Source organism: Giraffa tippelskirchi, chromosome 11 (assembly GCF_054371585.1).
Source record: "Giraffa tippelskirchi isolate mGirTip1 chromosome 11, T2T-mGirTip1v1.2.pri, whole genome shotgun sequence".
Taxonomy (NCBI): domain Eukaryota; kingdom Metazoa; phylum Chordata; class Mammalia; order Artiodactyla; family Giraffidae; genus Giraffa; species Giraffa tippelskirchi.
In genome coordinates this window covers 36,257,608-36,281,199 of record NC_137285.1, presented here as the reverse complement: position 1 = coordinate 36,281,199, position 23,592 = coordinate 36,257,608, and the positions used below count along the sequence as shown (strand labels likewise).

Genomic DNA, 23,592 nt, shown 5'->3' with positions numbered 1-23,592 from the left:
CCTTCCTTCCAAGGAGTAAGCATCTTTTAATTTCATGGCTGCAGTCACCATCTGCAGTGATTCTGGAGCCCAAAAAAATAAAGTCTGACACTGTTTCCACTGTTTCCCCATCTATTTCCCATGCAGTGATGGGACCAGATGCCATGATCTTAGTTTTCTGAACGTTGAGCTTTAAGCCAACTTTTTCACTCTCCTCCTTCACCTTCATCAAGAGGCTCTTTAGTTCTTCTTCACTTTCTGCCATAAGGGTGATGTCATCCGCATATCTGAGGTTATTGATATTTCTCCCGGCAATCTTGATTCCAGCTTGGGTTTCTTCCAGCCCAGCGTTTCTCATGATGTACTCTGCATATAGGTTAAATAAGCAGGGTGACAATATACAGCCTTGACGTACTCCTTTTCCTATTTGGAACCAGTCTGTTGTTCCATGTCCAGTTCTAACTGTTGCTTCCTAACCTGCATACAGGTTTCTCAAGAGACAGGTCAGATGGTCTGGTATTCCCATCTCTTTCAGAATTTTCCACAGTTTACTGTGATCCACACAGTCAAAGGCTTTGGCATAGTCAATAAAGCAGAAATAGATGTTTTTCTGGAACTCTCTTGCTTTTTCGATGATCCAGTGGATATTGGCAATTTGATCTCTGGTTCCTCTGCCTTTTCTAAAACCAGCTTGAACATCTGGAAGTTCACGGTTCCCGTATTGCTGAAGCCTGGCTTGGAGAATTTTGAGCATTACTTTACTAGCATGTGAGATGAGTGCAATTGTGTGGTAGTTTAAGCATTCTTTGGCATTGCCTTTCTTTGGGATTGGAACGGAAACTGACCTTTTCCAGTCCTGTGGCCACTGCTGAGTTTTCCATATTTGCTGGCATATCGAGTGCAGCACTTTCACAGCATCACCTTTGAGGATTTGAAGTAGCTCCACTGGAATTCCATCACCTCCACTAGCTTTGTTCGTAGTGATGCTTTCTAAGGCCCACTTGACTTCACATTCCAGGATGTCTGGCTCTAGGTGAGTGATCACACCATCGTGATTATCTGGGTCGTGAAGATCTTTTTTGTATAGTTCTTCTGTGTATTCTTGCCACCTCTTCCTAATATCTTCTGCTTCTGTTAGGTCCATACCATTTCTGTCCTTTATCGAGCCTATCTTTGCATGAAATGTTCCTTTGGTATCTCTAATCTTCTTGAAGAGATCTCTAGTCTTTCCCAATCTGTTGTTTTCCTCTATTTGTTTGCACTGATCGCTGAGGAAGGCTTTATTATCTCTCCTTGCTATTCTTTGGAACTCTGCATTCAGATGAGAATATCTTTCCTTTTCTCCTTTGCTTTTCGCTTCTCTTCTCTCTCCAGCTATCTGTAAGGCCTCCTCAGATAGCCATTTTGCTTTTTTGCATTTCTTTTCCATGGGGATTTTCTTGATCCCTGTCTCCTGTACAATGTCACGAACCTCTGTCCATAGTTCATCAGGCACTCTGTCTATCAGGTCTAGTCCCTTAAATCTATTTGTCACTTCCAGTGTATACTCATAAGGGATTTGATCTAGGTCATACCTGAATGGTCTAGTGGTTTTCCCTACTTTCTTCAATTTAAGTCTGAATTTGGCAATAAGCAGTTCATGATCTGAGCCACAGTCTGCTCCTGGTCTTGTTTTTGCTGACTGTATAGAGCTTCTCCATCTTTGGCTGCAAAGAATATAATCAATGTGATTTCGGTGTTGATCATCTGGTGATGTCCACGTGTAGAGTCTTCTCTTGTGTTGTTGGAATAGGGTGTTTGCTATTACCAGTGTGTTTTCGTGGCAAAACTCTATTAGCCTTTGCCCTGCTTCATTCTGTACTCCAAGGCCAAACTTGCCTGTTACACCAGGTGTTTCTTGACTTCCTACTTTTGCATTCCAGTCCCCGATAATGAAAAGGACATCTTTTTTGGGTGTTAGTTCTAGAAGGTCTTGTAGGTCTTCATAGAACCGTTCAACTTCAGCTTCTTCAGCATTACTGGTCGGGGCATAGACTTGGATTACCGTGATATTAAATGGTTTGCCTTGGAAACGAACAGAGATCATTCTGTCGTTTTTGAGATTGCATCCAAGTACTGCATTTTGGACTCTTTTGTTGACCATGATGGCTACTCCATTTCTTCTAAGGGATTCTTGCCCACAGTAGTAGATATAATGGTCATCTGAGTTAAATTCACCCATTCCAGTCCATCTTAGTTTGCTGATTCCTAGAATGTCAACGTTCACTCTTGCCATCTCCTGTTTGACCACTTCCAGTTTGCCTTGATTCATGGACCTAACATTCCAGGTTCCTATGCAATATTGCTCTTTACAGCATCGGACTTTGCGTCTATCACCAGTCACATCCACAGTTGGGTATCGTTTTTGCTTTGGCTCCATCCCATCATTCTTTCTGGTGTTATTGAGAGTATTTAAATCATATATATTACTGTCCTTAAGCTGGTAGACACAGCCTAGTTCTTTTACTGCTCCATTCTGAGAAAGACGAGTTACTTAGCTGACTCCATGTAGTAATATTTGATGGTAGAAGGGAACTTAGAAATGCTATATTGAAAATCTAAGAACAAACCAGAAAAGCAAAATCATAAAATGTACTTTATCTGTATAGCTTTATATAGAGAGAGAGCATTTTGGGAAACACTTCATTTATGTGTACAATGTTGAATTCTTTTTTCATTTAGAGTCTTTTTGGCAGATTCATGTATAAGATAACCTCAAATCTTTTCTTAATCTGGAACTTAGTGATTACTTTATTAATTGATTTATCATTAAGCTGGTCATTAATAATCAATAGACTTATTCTGGGTCGTTTAAAAATTACCTTTTTAATACTTTTAATATTAGACAATTGTGTTTTTAATTGCAGTATAGTTGATTTAAAGTGTTATATTAGTTTCAAGTGTAAAACAAAGAGATTTAATATTTATATACATTATACTCCATTAAAAGTTATGAAAAAATATTATCTATATTACCCTGGGCTCTACAATATATCCTTGGTGCTTATCTATTTTATATATAATAATTGTATCTCTTATTCCCTTACCCCATCTTGCCTCCCCCTCTTGTCTCTCCCCATACTGTATGTTATCACTTACATGTGGAATATAAAAAATGAAAAATATGTATAACAAAACAGAAACTGACTCACAGAAAACAAACTAGATCCACTATATGTTTTTCATTTTTTATATTCCACATGTAAGTGATAACATACAGTGTTTGTTTTTCTCTATCTGACTTATTTCACTAAGTATAAAATTCTCTAGGTCCATCCACACTGCTGCAAATGGAATTTCTGACTGAGTAATATTCCACTTTATATATTCATAAAACACATCTTTATCCGTTCATTCATGTGTTAATGAACACTGGGTTGCTTCCACTGAGGTACATTTATTTTTTATTTTTTTTAAACTAGAGTGTAGTTGATTTACAATATTGTTAGTTTCAGGTATACTGCAAAGTGAGTCAGTAATGCAAGTGTGCTAAGTCATTTCAGTTGTGTCCTACTCTATATGACCACATGGACTGCAGCCTGCCAGGCTCCTCTGTCCATGGGATTCTCCAGGCAAGAACAGTGGAGTGGGTTGCTGTGCCCTCCTCCAGGAGACCTTCCCCACCCAGGGATCAAACCCGTGTCTCTTCCATCTAACCTGCATTGGCAAGTGGGTTCTTTGCCACTAGCGCCACCTGGGAATCAGTAATACATATACATATATCCACTCTTTTTTAAAGATTCTTTTCCCATATAGACCATTATATAATATTGAATAGACATAACAGAGTATTGAGTAGAGTTCCCTGTACTATACAGCAGGTTCTTATTAGTTATCTATTTTATATATATAGTAGTATGCATATATCCATCCCAATCTCCCAATTTATCCCTCTCCCACTTACCCCCTGGTAACCGTAAGTTTGTTTTCTACATCCGTGTCTCTATTTTTTCAAATTAGTGTTTTAATTTTCTTTGGATATACACTCAGGATTCAAATTACTGGATCATGTGATAATTAACGGAGAAGGCAATGGCACCCCACTCCAGTACTCTTGCCTGGAAAATCCCATGGACGGAGGAGCCTGGTAGGCTGCAGTCCATGGGATCGCTAAGAGTCGGACACGACTGAGCGACTTCACATTCATTTTTCCCTTTCATGCACTGGAGAAGGAAATGGCAACCCACTCCAGTGTTCTTGCCTGGAGAATCCCAGGGACGGGGGAGCCTGGTGGGCTGCCGTCTATGGGGTCGCACAGAGTCGGACAGGACTGAAGCGACTTAGCAGCAGCAGCAGCAGTGATAATTAATTTATAGTTTTTCTTTGAGGAACCTCCATACTGCTTTCCATAGTGGCTGTACCAGTTTACATCCCCACCAACAGCACCCAAAAGTTCCATTTTCTCTACACCTTCACCGACATTTGTTATTTGTAGACTTTTTGATGCTAGTCATTCTGACAGGTATAAGTTGCTATCTCATGGTTTTAAATTGCGTTTCTCTGATAATTAGCAATGTCGCGCATCATTTCACGTGCATGGTGGCTGTCTGCACGCCCTCAGAAACGTCAGTTCGGATATGCTGCCCATTGTTTAATCAGGTTATTCTTTTGATATCAAATCGTATGAGCTAATTATATATTTTAGATAGTGACCTCTTATTGGTCATATCATTTGCAAATATTTTTCCCCAACTCTGTTTTATAGGAATCTTTTTACCAGTCTCCAGTTAGTTTTCAGTGAGAATTGTTCCACATGTAGATGTATTTTTGATGTTTTCATGGGGGGGGGGCAGTTCTGTATCTTCCTATTCTGCCATCTTGATCAATCTCCATAATGAAAGACATGTGAAATACAAAATTATGGGGATCTTTTATACAATAGAAAGTGCATGTGGTTTTGTAGCGATATAAGAATGGATTCAACTCCCAACTCTATTACTTACTATTTGGGTAACTTTGGTTTAATAACTTCACAGCTCTATTTAATTTTATCACTCAAAATGAGCTTGTTAAGTGACTACCTTAGAAAATTCTTGTAAGGATTATGTGAAAATATATTTGAATGCTCTTAACATGGGCCTGTCACAGTAGCCACTTAATCAAGGCTATTATTGTTGTAGTGTTGATTGGGTGGAAGCAATAGAAGCAAAGATAGTAGTATTAACAATCATGCCTTTTTTTTTCTACTGTTGTGGGAAAAAAAGCAAAACTTTTTTGTTGCTAGTCACATGGAGAATTCTAGAAACAAAAGCTGCAAAAAACATTCTTTCTCAATAATGTACTTTTCTTTGTCAGTTAATGCTATGGCCAATCACTGTTGCATACATGAATGCATTGTGACTTCTGATTAACTCTTTCCAAATAAGTTCAGTTCATATCAAGAGATTAAGCTAACTCATATGTGATTAAGCTAAAACATATGTGATATTGGTTTCTGCTCTCAGTGCAGTTTTAAACTGTTAAACCCACACCAGCTGCTTTCATAAACCACCCATTCTAATCACCCAGTATCACTCCTTGAGGCATGTTAGAGTATAGAAAGAATGTGATAAACCAACATGAATTTTAGATTTTCAGCAGATTTATTTCAATTTCTAATCAAACTCATTCCACGCATTTTCCCTGACCACTCTTGTGCAAAGCGATTTCAAATAAGGAAAATTGAATTCAGAGAATGTAATACATGAAAATTTTATGCTGACAATACCAAACTACCTCCTTTTGTTTCTAGTTATGTATAAGAAAGCGCTAAATGATTGTCTCATCATCTCCATAATTTAAATAATTTTTAAAAAACCATCTTCTTTTCAGTTCAAATATAAACAGGACCAAAAAAATCAAGGAAATACCTTACAACCTGTAAGTTCCTTGAGATTCCTTATAAAGAAAAAATAATTTATATGAGTCTGAAGATGGGAACAGCAATATATACTGTCTTACAATATTTCATGCCAAAATAATACAATTAAGATAATACTGTGTTGTAAGCACTATTTTCAAGAGTTTAACATGTATTAACTCATTTAAGGCACATAGTAATTCTAAGAGAGAGATGATATTACTATACCCTTTTTTTTCTCATTTTTCAGATGAGAAACCTAGGGCATGCATGCGTGCATCTGTGCTCCGTCACTTCAGTCATGCCCGACTCTTTGTGACCCCTGGACTGTAGCCCACCAGGCTCCTCTGTCCAGGGATTCTCCACACAAGAATACTGGAGTAGGTTGCCATACCCCCCTCCAGGGGATCTTCCCAACCAAGGGATGGAAGTTGCATCTCCTGCACTGCAGGCGGATTCTTTACCGACTGAGCCACCAGGGAAGCGCAAACTAAGGCATACAAGCTTAGATATTGAGAAGGTAAGCTGTAAAGTCAAGATTCAAATCCAACGGGTTGTCTGCTTGACCACTCATCTTAATGCTTATTTGTGATGGTTTAAAAAGTACAAAAAGAATGACATTCAGGAATTAACATAAAAGATATCCAAGTGATTTCTAAATCTCATTTCCTTTTTTGTATATCAACAAGACAGCTAAAAACCCAAAGAGCTAATAATCCCACTGGTGTGAAAAAGTCACTCTTTAACAAAGTAACTTGAACCTACCATGAAATTCCAACTTTTTTTGTTTCATTCCTTCTTTGGTCTTCACCTTCTTCTTTCCTACTGTGCCAACAGGGTTTTCAAGTGTATGTCTCAACTTTCTTCCATGTTCCTACTCTTGTCATTTGTACATGAGAATTTGCAATTGCTATGGATATATGTTGTTTTATTTTCTTCTGGAAATTTTATTATTTGATTCTTCTTTGTTTATTTCTTGGTCTTCTCTGCAGTGTGTTTCAGTGATCTCCTTCTCAATAAGTGGGTTTGTTTAGCTACTTTAGATTTACTGGTGAATTTTAGAATATCCAAATGAATAACCTGGAATTCATTCCAGAAGTACACAAGATACTGAACGAAGAAAAGATCCTCTACTTGCAACTTTCTTTATTCACTCCAATTCCTCTTTTCACCCCAATCCTAACCTCATATAGAGAATGTTCTAATTAGAGCTTCAGCTGGATAGCTGAAATTTCAAGTACAAGAAAAAAAGAAATAACTTCTGCATCACCATTTTAGCCTGACTATTCAAAGATATCTGGTTAATATCTATGCTTGGCTCAGGATAGAAATACTCTGGTTGAATACATACAATATTCAAAGGAAAACTAATCAAGGGAAGTTTTCAATCCAAAGAAAGGTTACATCTCTAATATGTATATCACATGAGGCTGGACATGCCTAAGTGAGAAAATGCCAAATCTTTCCTTATGATATAAAGTGACAGTATGCAAAAGCATTTACTGACTTTCATCTGTTAAATTCATTATCATACATAATGATCTTTCCAGGTGAATCAGCAAAAGGATGTAAAATTGCATAAATTTGTTCACAAGGTTGTAAATGTGCCAGAGTAGCTGTTTTTCAGGTATCTGAGTTGACCCCACAGCTGAATGCTCACTTGTGTTCAAAAGTAATAAAATACTCATGACTGGACCTCACTCTGGTCGAGTGCCAAACTAATTATCTATTACCTGATATTATCCAGGAGTTCTCTTAACGTACTTCTGATGCAAGCAGGTAAAATACTTAATCCTTCCTCCACATGTTAATTTGCAATTGGCCTAGACAAAAATAAAACTGAATAATAACCATAATTTTAAAGCAAATCACCCAATAAGTTCACTGACTTAAGTTTTGAGGCATTGCTAGTGACCCAGTGGAATGCTGATTTTATCATTTCTTTTACTTGGAAGCAGTCTATGGAGAGGAGGGAACAAAACAACAAGGTTAATTGATCCACCTAACATGATTACTGAGAAAAGAAGAAAACAGGTTTTCTTATGTTGTGTTCTTTCTTTATTATAGAAAAAAAAAAAAAAAGATGATGTAATTGGGAGTGAGGGAACCAGGAAGAAATTCAAAGCACTGTGACTTATTGCATTGCTTTTTTCAACCCTTACTCTACTAAATAGCTGTTTTTATACCATACTGAGTACTGCTATGTTTAAGCCATTATAAAATCATGAAGTTGAACTGTGGAAATGGCCATAACCAGAAATTATGAGCTGGATACCTATTTAATACAAATAATACTTATGCAAAAAGAAGAAATTCTAAAGAGAGTTTAATGACCCTGTTATTTATTTCCTTATGTACTGTTGCACAAAAATGAGCACTGTCTCTTTTCTATTTAAGTTTAATAAATTTAGAAGCAAACGTCAGTACTGTAAGTATACTGTAAATTATACTCATAACACTTAAAACAGTAAACTTCAAGGTAGTATCTATAAGAGATTTTGTGGTGCTTAGATTATACTGAACAAGCCCTGAACAAACATTAATAAGATTCTCTGTGGATGTGTCATTTAGTTATAGCTCCTTATGGACCATATAAAGAGCTTACAAGGATGTGAACTTTACATCTTCCTGAATTAAGCATCTTTTTTTTTAATCTCAAATGTGTATTGATTGAATTCTAAACACCAAATAATATTACATAATACTTCATAATTCTAGACTTGCAAGTAATCCCCTAGTGATTCAGTTGAACTGGAAATCTAAATGATACAAACAGACTTAGAGTCATATGATAGGATGATAACTTGAACTCATAAAAGGGCACCAGTTTAAACAATTTACTTAGCTAGGTGGTATCTAAGAATAGAAAATAATATCTAAGATTAATTTTCACTTGTTTTGTGAGTTTGTGTTATTTTTAATGCCAGTTTTAACCATACAGATTTTTCTTTAGAATAGTGGTAAGAAAAGAGTGCATATTACTTAAGTAAATCCTAGTTAATCACTCTTAAGATAAATTTAAAATGTCATGTTTAAATTTAAGTTAGTAAACATTTACAGAGACACTGTTGAAGGTACATGATAGGAAATTGATTGTAGGAGATGACATAAAAAAGAAATCATAATATAATTCAATCCTGAAAAAAATAGAAAATCATGTTTCTTTATGATCAATTTCAGGATGTAAATTTCAGTGTATATTAATTCATTTGTTGAATATCACCTCTCCTTCAGACACTGTGTAGGCACTGGGGTCTCCAACAGTGAAAGGAACCCAGAATAGTGTACTATACAAGCAAATTTAAGTCTGCACTCAACAGAAAAATGACATAGGGAACATTTAAAAGTAAGCTCAAGAGAGCTAGAGTTAGGAAGGAGGACATATTCGGTTAGGGATATCAGGCTTTCCTGGAGGAGGAAGCATTTAATTTGCAACTTGAAGGATGGTTAAGATTTCAAAAATGAAAGAGAGGAAAGCTTTCTCCAGAGTTGTAATTAACAGTATGTGCAAAGGTAAAAACTCAGAAACTTTACAAGAAGTAGTAGCATGGGGAATTTTCCAGTTATGGTATTAGGTATAGACTCATACTATCCTTCAAACTTCTCAGATAAGATTATGGGTTGAGTGATTTCTAAGCAATTATAAATTTGAGAAGGTCCTTTTTTTCTTCTTCTTGATAAATTATATCCCCAGTTTTGTTTTGTTTTTATTCTCACAAGTGTACTAGAAAAAAACAGTTTCATTCTTGTGCTGCTCTGATTTATTTTCTATACAGCAGCAACCAGAGAGCTTTTTAAAATGCAAATGTGAAGATCTCACTTCTCTGCTTAAAACTCTTCAGTATTTCCTCATTTTACAGTTCCTAAAATAAAGTAAAATAAAATAAAACAATAAAGGAAAGGGAAATAAAATTAAACAAAGTTTAATCTGATTCAGAGCCTTCTTCCCTCTATCAAAAAAGTTTTTCTCCTAAATTTGCCACAGTAGTGACGATTTACCATCATCAGATATTAACAAATGTCAGTTTCTCAAATATTTCTTCCCTGATTCATCTAATCTAAATGAATGCTTCTTTTCATGCTCTCTTAAAAATTGCCAGGAGAAATATCAATAACTTCAGATATGCAGATGACACCACCCTTATGGCAGAAAGTGTAGAACTAAAGAGCCTCTTGAGGAAAGTGAAAGAGGAGAGTGAAAAAGGTGGCTTAAAGCTCAACATTCAGAAAACTAAGATCATGGCATCCTGTCCCATCACTTCATGGGAAATAGATGGGGAAACAGTGGAAAAAGTGGCTGACTTTATTTTGGGGGCTCCAAAATCACTGCAGATGGTGACTGCAGCAATGAAATTAAAAGACGCTTACTCCTTGGAAGGAAGGTTATGGCCAACCTAGATAGCATATTTAAAAGCAGAGACATTACTTTGCCAACAAAAGTCCGTCTAGTCAAGGCTATGGTTTTTCCAGTGGTCATGTATGGATGTGAGAGTTGGACGGTGAAGAAAGCTGAGCACTGAAGAATTGATGCTTTTGAACTGTGGTGTTGGAGAAGACTCTTGAGAGTCCCTTGGACTGCAAGGAGATCCACCCAGTCCATCCTAAAGGAGATGAGTCCTGGGTGTTCATTGGAAGGACTGATGTTGAAGCTGAAACTCCAATATTTTGGCCACCTGATGTGAAGAGCTGACTCATTTGAAAAGACCCTTATGCTGGGAACGATTGAAGGCAGGAGGAGAAGGGGATGACAGAGGATGAGATGGTTAGATGGCATCACTGACTCAATGTACATGAGTTTCGGTAAAATCTGGGAGCTGGTGATGGACAGGGAGGCCTGGCATGCTGTGGTTCATGGGGTCGCAAAGAGTCAGACATGACTGAGCAACTGAACTGAATTGATGGGGTCTTCAGTCTTTTTTTTTTCCCTTTACTTATTACAACTTGTAACTGTATGTTCATGTATGTGTATATTTATATGACAACTATCAATACCCATTCCCAAATCTACTACCCAGGTAGACTAGAAAGTGAAAGTGAAGTTGCTCAGTCGTGTCCGACTCTTTGTGACTCCATGGACTGTAGCCCACCAGGCTTCTCTGTCTATGGGATTTTTCCAGGCAAGAATACTAGAGTGGGTTGCCATTTCCTTCTCCAGGAGATCTTCCCAACCCAGGGATTGAACTCAGGTGTCCTGCATTGGAGGCAGACGCTTTACCGTCTGAGCCACCAGGGAAGTCAGATTAGGTAGACTAGAAGTTTCCTGAAAAAAAGGCATCATTTCAGGTTTGACTGACCATTGTAGGCCCAATGCCCAGCGTATTAGGTTGGTATGAAAGTAATTGCAGTTTCAGACCATGAATTTTAAATCACTATAACTAGACACAAACACATCTTTATAATAGGGAATATTACAATCAACAACTTATTGCCAACTAGAAATAAGTTTGCTTATTCCTGTAGCATAAAAATCCATGTTTCAGGATTCAGTGAACTCTGAGAAAGCATTTTCTTTCTCCTGCTAGTTGTGGAAGAGTTTTCCCTGCAAAAAGTTGTTTGAGATGCTTGAAGAAGTGATAGTTGGTCGGCAAGTGGTCAGGTGAATGTGGTAGATGAGGCAAAACTTTGTAGCCCAATTCAATCAACTTTTGAAGCATTGGTTGTGCAACATGCAGTCAGGCGTTGTAATGGAGAAGATCTGGGCCCTTTTTGTTGACCAATACCGGATCCAGACATGATAGTTTTTGGTGTATCTCATTGGTTTGCTGAGCATACTTCTCAGATGTAATGGTTTCGCCAGGATTCAGAAAGCTGTGGTAGATCAGACTGGCAGCAGACCACCAAACAGTGACCATGACCTTTTTTTGGTGCAAGTTTGGCATTGGGAAGAGCTTTGGAGCTTCTTTTCTGTCCAACCACTGAGCTGATCTTCACCTGGTGTCATCTAAAATCCACTTTTCATTGCACATCACAATCCGATTAAGAAATAGTTCATTGTTGTTGCATAGAATAAGAAAAGACACTTCAAAATGACAATTTTTCTTTTGATGTTCGGTCAGTTCATGAGACACCCACTTATCAAGCTTTTTCACCTTTCTGCTGCTGCTGCTAAGTCACTTCAATCGTGTCCGACTCTGTGCGACCCCATAGATGGCAGCCTACCAGGCTCCCCCGTCCCTGGGATTCTCCAGGCAAGAACACTGGAGTGGGTTGCCATTTCCTTCTCCATTTCAACTTTCTAATTTGCTTCAAATGCTGAATGACCATAGAATGGCTGATGTTGAGTTCTTCAGCAACTTCTTGAGTAGTTGTAAGAGGATCAGCTTCAGTGATTGCTCTCAAGTGGTCATCGTCAACTTCTGATGGCCAGTCACTACCTTCCTCAACTTCAAGGGTCTCCTCTCCTTTGCAAAACTTCTTGAACCACCATTCCACTGTGCATTCATTATCAGCTCCTGGGCCAAATGTGTTGCTGATGTTGCAAGTTGTCTCTGCTGCCTTACAACCTATTTTGAACTAGAATAAAAAAATCACTTGAATTTGCTTTTTGTCTAACATTTCTATAGTCTAAAATAAATATAAATAAGCAGCAAGTAATGTCATTAGTAAAAAAAAAAATAAAGCAAGAAATGCACATTAAAATGATGTATAACATAACTACATTTATTTAAGAATGTATTCCAATAGTAGCAGTATTAGCAGTGTTACAGCTCAGTCATGTCTGACTCTTTGCAACCCCATGGACGGTAGCCAACCAGCTTCCCCTGTCCATGGAATTCTCCAGGCAAGAATACTGGAGTGGGTTGCCATTTCCTTCTCCCAGGGATCTTCCTGACCAGGGATCACACCTGGGTCTCCTGCATTGGCAGGCTGTTTCTTTACCACCTGAGCCATCAGGGGAGCCCTAACTTATTCCAATATCAAATGCAAATGCCAGCAGTGCAAAATTGCAATTGTGTTTGCACCAACCTAACACCACCTGAAGGAAAATGGTTTGCAACAAACATTGGCTGAATAAATCACTTTACATCTCCTGAAATCATTTTTCAGATTCTGAAACATAATCATAAAATTACATAATTTCTTTAAGTGTCTTACTATGACTCCTGTTTTCATTGAAATCTAAAGCATGATTATTACTTTCAATTAGATGGAAAAATATTTCTTGATCATTAAACTCTCTGTCAAAGTAAACATAACATGCTGATTTAATTAATAATACACTTTCTATATTCAATACATTGTATTCTTCAGTTCTGGAAAACTATAAAATACACACACGCACATATACACACACAAATACATACATACAGCTAAATTAGTATGAAAATTGACATTCCACTCTTTGTTAGCCTTACAACTATAGAATATTACTAAAGTTAAGGACCACAGGGATGAAAATGAAATTAGGATGATGATGGTAAATGCTAAGTTTCTATTTTAAGTATCCCTGAGTCATGTTGACTTATGGAACCTGAGTAGCTGAATCTCACAGGCAGCTAGAAATCATATAGAGTTGCAGACTGGATTTTCCAAAAATCTATTCTGTCTCATATTCTCATCTTCACATAACCCTTACCCTAATCAAAAGGTGGAGTCCATGAACCACCTCCTTGAATATGGAACCAACAGAATGAGACACAAAATAAGCTGTGTGACTTGCGAGGGTAGGTCAGAAAAGGTGGTCCCATTTCTACATAAGTTCATATTACAACGGTGCCATAGAAGGAGAGTGCTTTAAATAAGAAATGAAAATCATTTCTAAGATTCTTGCATTTTTTTCCCTATGATACCTACTTAACTACAGAGATGAACTTTCCCCCCCTTTCTCTATCATCACTGGCCAGAGTTCATCATCTAAAGGCAGTCCCTGCGTTTGAGTCTTCCCAGCTGAGGACCCAGACATCACGGAGCAGAGTCAAGCCTTCAGTGCCATCCGTTTTCCAAATTCCTAACCCACAGAACTCACAAGAATAATAAAATTGTTGTCGACTTGCAATGCTAATTTAGGGGTCGTTTGTTGAACAGACAAATTTGACTGTTTAGCATGACACACAAATCTCTTACTTAAATTAACTTCATAGTATCATGTTTTACTTTGCTTAACTCACATGGGTCATAATAAGTAAAAGCTATGCTTGCTCTTTGGTTGAGGGTTCTGTTTTCACCTTTGCAGCATCCGCTAACTTGAACTTCCTGCTTCACAAGAGATGGAGCCTAACATAGGAAATCACTTCCGAAATTAGGCGCTTCTGCCTGCGGACATGTATCACATAGTGATAGCTATGCATTTTCCTGATTCTAAGTACTTTTCAGATGTATTCTCTGCACTCTACTTGAGGCAATACCTGTCGTCCCAGAAAATCTTAGGTCTAAATATTTGCCTGAAATAAAATTGGGCTTACTTGGCTTAGAGGGTATTGGTTCTAGTCTAGTTAGCTAAGCTTTCCCTTTCTGGATGGATGGCGCTGCCTTGCCTTACATGACTCATTTTTCCGTAAAAGTCTAGCATACTTTAGGTTTTGTAGGCCATAGGTGAAAGTGCTCACACAGGTATTATAGAACAGAAGCAAACGTAAACACTAAGCCTCCCATTCTTTGTCAGACACCCCTCACCAACAGCTGATTCTGTTCAGAACTGCTCTGACCTGGCTTGTTCAGCAGGTCTTTCTGCCCTCCTAGTTGGAGCATGGCCTGAACAAAACCACTGACTCCTGTGTCCTTCTCTGCAGCATTGGAGTCTGCACGTTTGCCTATCTGATTACTTGATATATTTATCTATCCCCCTATGAATATAAGAAACCATTTTGCTTATTTACCATAAGTGGATTTGCTTAAGGTGACTAGATCTGTTTCTTTACCTGAGTGAAAGAATTGGACTACATGCGATAGTTTCTACCTCATTAGAACTTGTGCACTTGATCCCTGAGCCAGCACGTACCCCAAGTTGTTGTTCAGTCACTCAGTCATGCCTGACTCTTTGTAACCCCATGGACTGCAGCACGCCAGGCTTCCCTGTCCTTCACCATCTCCCAGAGTTTGCTCAGACTCATATCCATTGAGTCAATGATGCTATCCAGCATCTCATCCTCTATCACCCCCTTCTCCTCTTGCACTCAGTCCTTCCCAGCATCAGGGTCTTTTCCAATGAGTTGGCTCTTCGCATCAGCGGGCCAAGTATTAGGGCTTCAGCATCAGTTCTTCCAATGAATATTCAGGGTTGATTTCCTTTAGGACTGACTGATTTTTTTAATCTATTTATTTTTTTGTTGAAGGATAATTACTTTACAGGATTTTGTTGTTTTCTGTCAAGCCTCACCATGAATCAGCCATAGGTATACATATATCCATTCCCTTTTGAACCTCCCTCCCAACTTCCTCCCCATCCCACCTCTCTAGATTGATACAGAGCCCCTGTATGAGTTTCCTGAGACATACAGAAAATTCCCATTGGCTATCTCTTTTACATATGGTAATATAAGTTTCCATGTTACTCTCTCCATACATCTCAACCTCTCCTCCTCTCTCCCCATGTCTGTAAGTCTATTCTCTATGGCTGTTTCTCCATTGTTGCCTTACAAATAAATTCTTCAGTACCATTTTTCTAGATTCCATACGTATGTGTTAGTATACAATATTTATCTTTCTCTTTCTGACTTACTTCACTCTGTATAATAGGCTCTAGTTTCATTCACCTCATTAGAAATGACTCAAAGGTGTTCCTTTTTATGTCTGAGTAATATTCCATTGTGTATATGTACCACAACTTCTCCATCCTTTCATCTGTTGATGGACATCTAGGTTGCTGCCATGTTCTAGCTGTTGTAAATAGTGCTGCAGTGAACAATGGGATGCATGTGTCTGTTTCAGTTTTGTTTTTCTCAGGGTACATGCCTAGAAGTGGGATTGCTGGGTCATATAGTGGTTTTATCCCTAGGTTTTTAAGGAATCTCCATACCATCTTCCATAGTGGCTGTATCAACTTACATTCCCACCAACAGTGCAAGAGCATTCCCTTTTCTCCACATGCTCTCCACCACTTATTGTTTGTATACTTTTTGATGATGGCCATTCTGACTGGTGTGAAGTGATTTCTTATTGTTGTTTTGATTTGCATTTCTCTGATAATGAGTCATGTTGAGCATCTTTTCATATGCTTGTTAGCCATCTATATGTCGTCTTTGAAGAAATGTCTGTTTAGGTCTTTTTCCCACTTCTCGACTGGATTGTTTGTTTTTATGGTATTGAATTGTATGAGCTGCCTGTATATTTTAGAAATTAATCCTTTGTCAGTTGTTTCATTTGCTATTATTTTCTCCCATTCTAAGGGTTGCCTTTTCTCCTTGCTTATAGTTTTCATATTTAACTTATATGCAGAGTACATCGTGAGAAACGCTGGGCTGGAAGAAACACAAGCTGGAATCAAGATTGCCAGGAAATATCAATAACCTCAGATATGCAGATGACACCACTCTTATGGCAGAAAGTGAAGGAGAACTAAAGAGCCTTTTGATGAAAGTGAAAGGAGAGTGAAAAAGTTGGCCTAAAGCTCAACGTTCAGAAAACTAAGATCATGGCATCTGGTCCCATCACTTCATGGGAAATAGATGGGGAAACAGTGTCAGAGTTTATTTTGGGGGCTCCAAAATCACTGCTGATGGTGATTGCAGCCATGAAATTAAAAGATGCTTACTCCTTGGAAGGAAGGTTATGGCCAACCTAGATAGCATATTTAAAAGCAGAGACATTACTTTGCCAACAAAAGTCCGTCTAGTCAAGACTATGGTTTTTCCAGTGGTCATGTACGGATGTGAGAGTTGGATGGTGAAAAAAGCTGAGCGCCGCAGAATTGATGCTTTTGAACCGTGGTGTTGGAGAAGACTCTTGAGAGTCCCTTGGACTGCAAGGAGATCCAGTCAATCCATCCTAAAGGAGATGAGTCCTAGGTGTTCATTGGAAGTTCTGATGTTGAAGCTGAAACTCCAATACTTTGGCCACCTCATGCGAAGAGTTCACTCATTGGAAAAGACCCTAATGCTGGGTAGGATTGGGGGCAGGAGGAGAAGGGGACAACAGAGGATGAGATGGTTGGATGGCATCACTGACTCAATGGACATGGCTTTGGGTAGACTCCGGGAATTGGTGATGGACAGAGAGGCCTGGCGTGCTGCAATTCATGGGGTCGCAAAGAGTCGGACACGACTGAGAGACTGAACTGAACTGAACTGATAGTTTCCTTTGCTATGCAAAAGCTTTTAACTTTAATCAGGTCCCACTTGTTTACTTTGGTTTTTATTTCCATTACTCTAGGAAGTGGGTCATAGAGGATCTTGCTTTGAATGATGTCATTGAGCGTTTTGCCTATGTTTTCCTCTAAGAGTTTTATAGTTTCTGGTCTCACACTTAGGGCTTTAATCCATTTTGAGTTTATCTTTGTGTATGGTGTTAGGAAGTATTCTAATTTCATTCTTCTACATGAAGTTGTCTACTTTTCTGAGAACCATTTATCGAAGAGGCTGTCTTTGCCCCATTGTATATTCTCACCTCCTTTGCCAAAAATACAGTACCCATAGGTGCATGGGCTTATTTGTGGGCTTTCTTCTTGTTCCATTGGTCTATATTTCTGTTTTTGTGCCAGTACCATACTGTCTTGATGACTGTAGCTTTGTTGGACAATCTCAAATCAGGAAGGTTTATTCCTCCAGGTCCATTTCTCTTTCTCAAGACTGCTTTGGCCACTTGGGGTCTTTTGTGTTTCCATATGAATTGTGAATTTTTTTGTTCTAGTTCTGTGAAGAATGACATTGGTAATTTGATAGGGATCATATTGAATCTGTAGATTGCGTTTGGTAGTATAATTATTTTCACAATATTGATTCTTCCTACCCAGGAATATGGAATATCTCTCCATCTGTTTATGTCATCTTTGATTTCTTTCATCAATGTTTTATAACTTTCTGTGTACAGTTCTTTGTCTCTTAGGTAAGTTTATTCTAGGTATTTTATTCTTTTTGTTGCAATGGTGAATGGGATTGATTCCTTAATTTCTCTTTCTGATTTTTCATTGTTAGTATATAGAAATGTAAGTGATTTCTGTGTATTGATTTTATATCCTGCAACTTTGCTAAATTCACTGATTAACTCTAGTAATTTTCTGATAGTATTTTTAGGGCTTTCTATGTACCATATCATGTCATCTGCAGTGAGAACTTTACTTCTTATTTTCTAATCTGGATTCCTTTTATTCATTTTCTTCTTTGAGATAAGGAAGGACACTACATAATGATCCAGAGATCAATCCAAGATGAAGACATAACAATTGTAAATATCTATGCAACCAACATAGGAGCACCTCAATACATAAGACAAGCACTAACAGATATAAAAGGAGAAATTGACAGTAACACAGTAACAGTAGGAGACTTTAACACCCCATCCACACCAATGGACAGATCATCAAAACAGAAAATTAATAAGGAAACACATGTCTTAAATGATACATTATATGAGATGGATCTCAGGACATCCCATCCAAATGCAGAATACACTTTCTTCTCACGTGCATGTGGAACATTCTCCAGGAGAGACCACATCTTGGGTCACAAATCAACAGTAAATTTAAGAAAACTGAAATCATATCAAGCATCTTTTCTGACCACAACACTATGAGACTAGATATCAATTACAAGAAAAAAACTGTGAAAAACACAAACACATGTATATTAAACAACACATTTCTAAATACCCAACAGATTACTGAAAAAATCAAAAAGGAAATCAAAAAATTTCTAGAAACAAATGACAATGAAAACATTACAACTCAAAGCCTATGGGATTGAGTGTTTTGATCTCCTTGCTGTCCAAGGGACTCTCAAGACTCTTCTCCAGCACCACAGTTCAAAAGCATTAATTCTCTGGTGCTCAGCCTTCTTCATGGTCCAACTTTCACATCCGCACATGACTGCTGGAAAAACCATTGCTTTGACTATATGGACTTTTGTCAACAAAGTGATGTCTCTGCTTATTAACACACCGTCTAAGTTGGTCACAGCTTTTCTTCCAAGGGGCAAGTGTCTTTTAATTCATGGTTGCAGTCATGGTCTTCAGTGACAGTATGTACTCTGAGCCTACCATGTTATGAAGGCAAGCCACATGCAGAGGCCAAGTATAAGCATTCCTGGTTTTCCAGTCCTCCTTGCCTAGGGACCAGATACTTGAATGAATAAGTCTTCAGATGTTTTCAGCTTCTACTCTTCAAAATAGTCCTAGAAGTTGAATCTGATAATGACCCTTAATTTTTCTGATCATGACCCTTAATGTTGAATAACATTACCTCTAAGAATATTTTTCAATGACATGTGCACTAGAGTCATAAAAAGTTATAATTGTACCAAAAACAAAATTATCTGTACCATATTGAACTTGAAGTCAACATCACATTCAATTTGCACATGAATTTTTTGCATGGGTTCTATTTTTGTGCATACAACTTGCACATTTGTAGCAATAAAGCAAATCATAAACATGCAATGAATAATTTTTTATTAACTGTTATTTGAATCTTGGTTTAAAGTTACTTTATTTTGGAATATTATTTTTTAAATTATCCATTGAAGTTTTCATTCATAATCATTCTTAAAATTTCCACCCACTCAGGATGAGACATGCTTCATAGCAAGGGCTAAGCTCGTCCAAGAAAGGATTAATTATTTGTTCAGTTTTAAACTCCCCAATAATCTTTTGAAGCTCATTTCAGTTTCAAAAATTGTGAAACATACGGCTTTAGGAGTAACATTTTGTTGAGAGGGAAAAATGGCATACATAATTGTATTAATGGTATTTTTTATTTTCTATAATTTATGATGCTTTGAAATTTGGTCCTTGCAGACACTGGAAAGACTGCCCCTCCTAGGATGAGCTAATTCCTAGAGCTAGCAAATGACTTCCCTGAAGCATGCAAATCAACCAATCCAGAGTCCATACTCTCCTACTATCTCCTTTATCAAACTCTTACAGGTTGAGCCACTATCCCTGTGCCCCAGCATCACCTCAGAGCCAGGTACCAGGCAATTAGGAGCTATCCCTCCACCCCAGAGCCTGTTGAAATTATTCACACTAAGTTCAGTTCAGCTGCTCAGTCGTGTCCAACTCTTTGCAACCCCAGGGACTGCAGCATGCCAGGCTTCCCTGGCCATCAACTCCCAGAGCTTGCTCAAACTCATGTCCGTTGACTCGGTGATGCCATCCAACCATCTCATCCTCTGCCGCCTCCTTCTCCTCCTGCCTTCAGTCTTTCCCAGCATCAGGGTCTTTTCCAATGAATCAGTTCTTCCCATCAGATTGCCAAAGTATTGGAGTTTCAGCTTCAGTATCAGTCCTTCCAATGAATATTCAGGACTGATTTCTTTTAGGATTGACTGGTTTGATGTCCTTTCAGTCCAAGGGACTCTAAAGAGTCTTCTCCAATACCACAGTTCAAAAGCATCAATTCTTCAGTGCTCAGCTTTCTTTATGGTCCAACTCTCGCATCCATACATGATGACTGGATAAACCATAGCTTTGACTAGATGGAACTTTGTTGGCAAAATAATGTCTCTGCTTTTTAATATGCTGTCTAGGTTGGTCATAGCTTTTCTTTCAAGGAGCAAGAGTCTTTTAATTTCATGGCTGCAGTCACCATCTGCAGTGATTTTTGAGCCCAAAAAAATAAAGACTGTCACTGTTTACATTGTTTCCCCATCTAATTGCCATGAAGTGATGAGACTGGATGCCATGATCTTCGTTTTTTGAATGTTGAGTTTTAAGCAAGCTTTTAAACTCTCCTCTTTCACTTTCATCAAGAGGCTCTTTAGTTCTTCTTCACTTTCTGCCATAAGGATGGTGTCAACTGCATAGCTGAAGTTATTGATTATTTCTCCTGGCAATCTTGATTCCAGCTTGTGCTTCATCCAGCCCAGCATTTTGCATGATGTACTCTGCATGTAAGTTAAATGAGCAGGGTGACAATATACAGCCTTGACATACTCCTGTCCTGATTTGGAACCAGTTTGTTGTTCCGTGTCAGTTCTAAGTGTTGCTCCTTGACCTGCATACAGATTTCTCAGGAGGTAGGTAAAGTGGTCCGGTACTCCCATCTCTTGAAGAATTTTTCAGTTTGTTGTGATCCACACAAAGTTAATAAAGCATAAGCAGATGTTTTTCTGGAACTCTCTTGCTTTCTTGATGATCTAATGGATGTTGGCAATTTGATTTCTGGTTCCTCTGACATTTCTAAATCCAGCTTGAACCTCTGGAATTTCACGGTTCATGTACTATTGAAGCCTGGCTTGGAGAATTTTGAGCATTGCTTTGCTATCATGTGAGATGAGTACAATTATGCGGTAGTTTGAACATTCTGAAACCTGTTTAGCCTGCTTACCCTGACTAGCCCATTGCTTCCCATGGAAACCACAATGAAGGCTCTTGCCCATGTTTTCACTTGTTCCTCTGCCTTCTGACCAGCCCTGGTGCTTCACTGTGTGACCGTTCGTGGCATGCCATGCCTCCTGTTTCTGGGGATCTGTGAATATAAATTTCTTCCTTCATGAAAATCATTTCCATGTCTCTGTGTCTTACCACATCTAATTGAAACAAATCCAGGATACATCTTAGAACAAGATTCTGGAGGTCAAACTTTGGAAAAGTGATCATAAAGTTTTTGACTCTGTATCACAAGGTAGACAGATTCCTTTCTCAAGTCCCACTTCAGGCTATCCAGACAGTTCTAATGCTTTTCAAAACTACTTTCCAAGAAAAAGAGGAGGAATAAGTACAGTTAATTGGGGAACCCTGCTTGGATACTATTTTGAGTGATTTGGAGCAGTGAACTTTAAAGGAGACACTTGTTCTGTCGTTTTCAGGCAAATCAGAGTTTCTCCTTCCTATACATATACTTGTGGCTTTTGGCCCCTTATCTTCCTTGGGGGATTGTTTTTTGGCTCATGAATCCTTTCCATAATTCTCTTTTGCTCAAGTGATTAGTCAACCTTCCAAAAAGATTTTATGGACATCAAGGTGAAAACAAAACAAAATACCTTTGTGCTTGAGTATTTGTGATAAGTGAGTCTTCTAAAACATGGGACATGGGACAGAGCCCTCCTTGTCTGGGACTCAAGAAGTATTGTCTCTGTTAGATATTGTGTCTTATGATCAATCTGTATCATTTAAGACAATATAATATTGCTGAAATGTGTGAAAGTGTTAGTTGCTCAGTCGTGTCCACATAGTCCACCAGGTTCCTCTGCCCACCATTCCCTTCTCCAGGGGATCTTCCTGACCTAGGGATCGAACCCTGGTCTCCTGCATTGCAGATGGATTCTTTACTGTCTGAGCCATCAAGGAAGACCATCTTCAAATCCTATTGCTGAGATGGTGGAACTTAATTCAAAATGCAGAAACAGACCCAGGCATTTATAAATATTTGGTAATCGAAAATGAGGCAGAACAGGTTGTGCATTCAATAAATGGTCCTTGGACAATTGCTTAGTCCCATGGATGAAGTCTAGATCTGTGTGCTGCAACTTGCACACATTTTACTGATCAATACAAGTTACAAAGTCAACCCCAGTTCAACACAGTGGAGAAATAGACTCTACGTTTTGAGAGAGGAGCCACAGTGCCATCTGACAAAGTGGCATGGACAGAAGGAGACTTGAGTCACTAAGGGGAGGGTTGCCAGATGTAGTAAATAAAAATACAGACAGCGCAGTTAAATCTGAATTTCAGAAAAACAACACAATTTTAGTGTAAATGTGCCCCAGATGTTACATATGATATACATATACTAAAAACCTCATTGTTTATCCAATGTCAAATTTAACTGGGTGTCCTGTATTTTGTCTTATAGCACTAATTAATGGCCATTATTAAAATGTTTACCACAAATATGGGCTTTTAATTTGTACAGAAAACAACCATAGCTTGATTTAGGAACTTTCAATTAATAAGTATTTCTAAAAATATATGTACCAAAAAAAAAAAAAATTTTAAAGTTTAGGTTTCCAGGAGTTTAGAGCTCTTTATGAATATTAACAGCTTATCAGTAGAGAACAGCAAGACAAGAGAAGTGATTTCTGTTTAGCTACATCATTACCTTTAGATGCATGGTTCCTCCATTTATCAGTTTATTAAACATATAAGTCAGATTACCAGCTCACTCACATTCATTCTCACATCTTTCCCTGGTACATTGAGAGGATAAAGAACTATTCATCCCATCATAAAGGAGATGTTCCAGCATTGCTATGGTGAACAGATATTCCCAAGCACTCCCCTGGTTTATATCAAGGGATGCTGTCCCTCAGGTCTCACCTTCCAGGCTGCAGAGGACCTGTTGTGATCTCACAACCAAGTGGAAAACCTCAGTGCCTCTGAGAGAGGAAAGCCCCACAGTCTATCACCCAGGAGACTTGTTCAGTGGAGCAGAACAGCTTTCCAGGAAGACATGATAGGTTTTATATCTCTTAAGAACCTTATTCTGGAAAAAATAATATCACTTAATATTTATTTTTATCTCCAATTTCTGTACCTCTTGACTTTCAGTCATGGTTTTATGGAATTCCTTTAGGGTATGTAGTCGTGCTTTGGACTGGGATACATGAGACCCTGGTCCTTAGGGAATACTACTTAGTAGATGAGAAAAACATCATGAACAGAAATATAAAGACCAAAGCATAGAAGTCATTTTTCTAACAGCTGAA

General features: G+C 38.2%; 1 long non-coding RNA gene across 1 annotated transcript; it reads right to left on the bottom strand.

Annotated features, from left to right (window-relative positions):
• Positions 1–11,229: 11,229 nt before the first annotated feature.
• Positions 11,230–23,184, bottom strand: LOC145527254 (uncharacterized). Its single transcript, XR_014069594.1, has 2 exons — positions 22,986–23,184; positions 11,230–12,370 (listed from the first exon to the last, which is right to left on the bottom strand). It is a non-coding gene; the product is annotated as an uncharacterized LOC145527254 (long non-coding RNA).
• Positions 23,185–23,592: the final 408 nt, after the last annotated feature.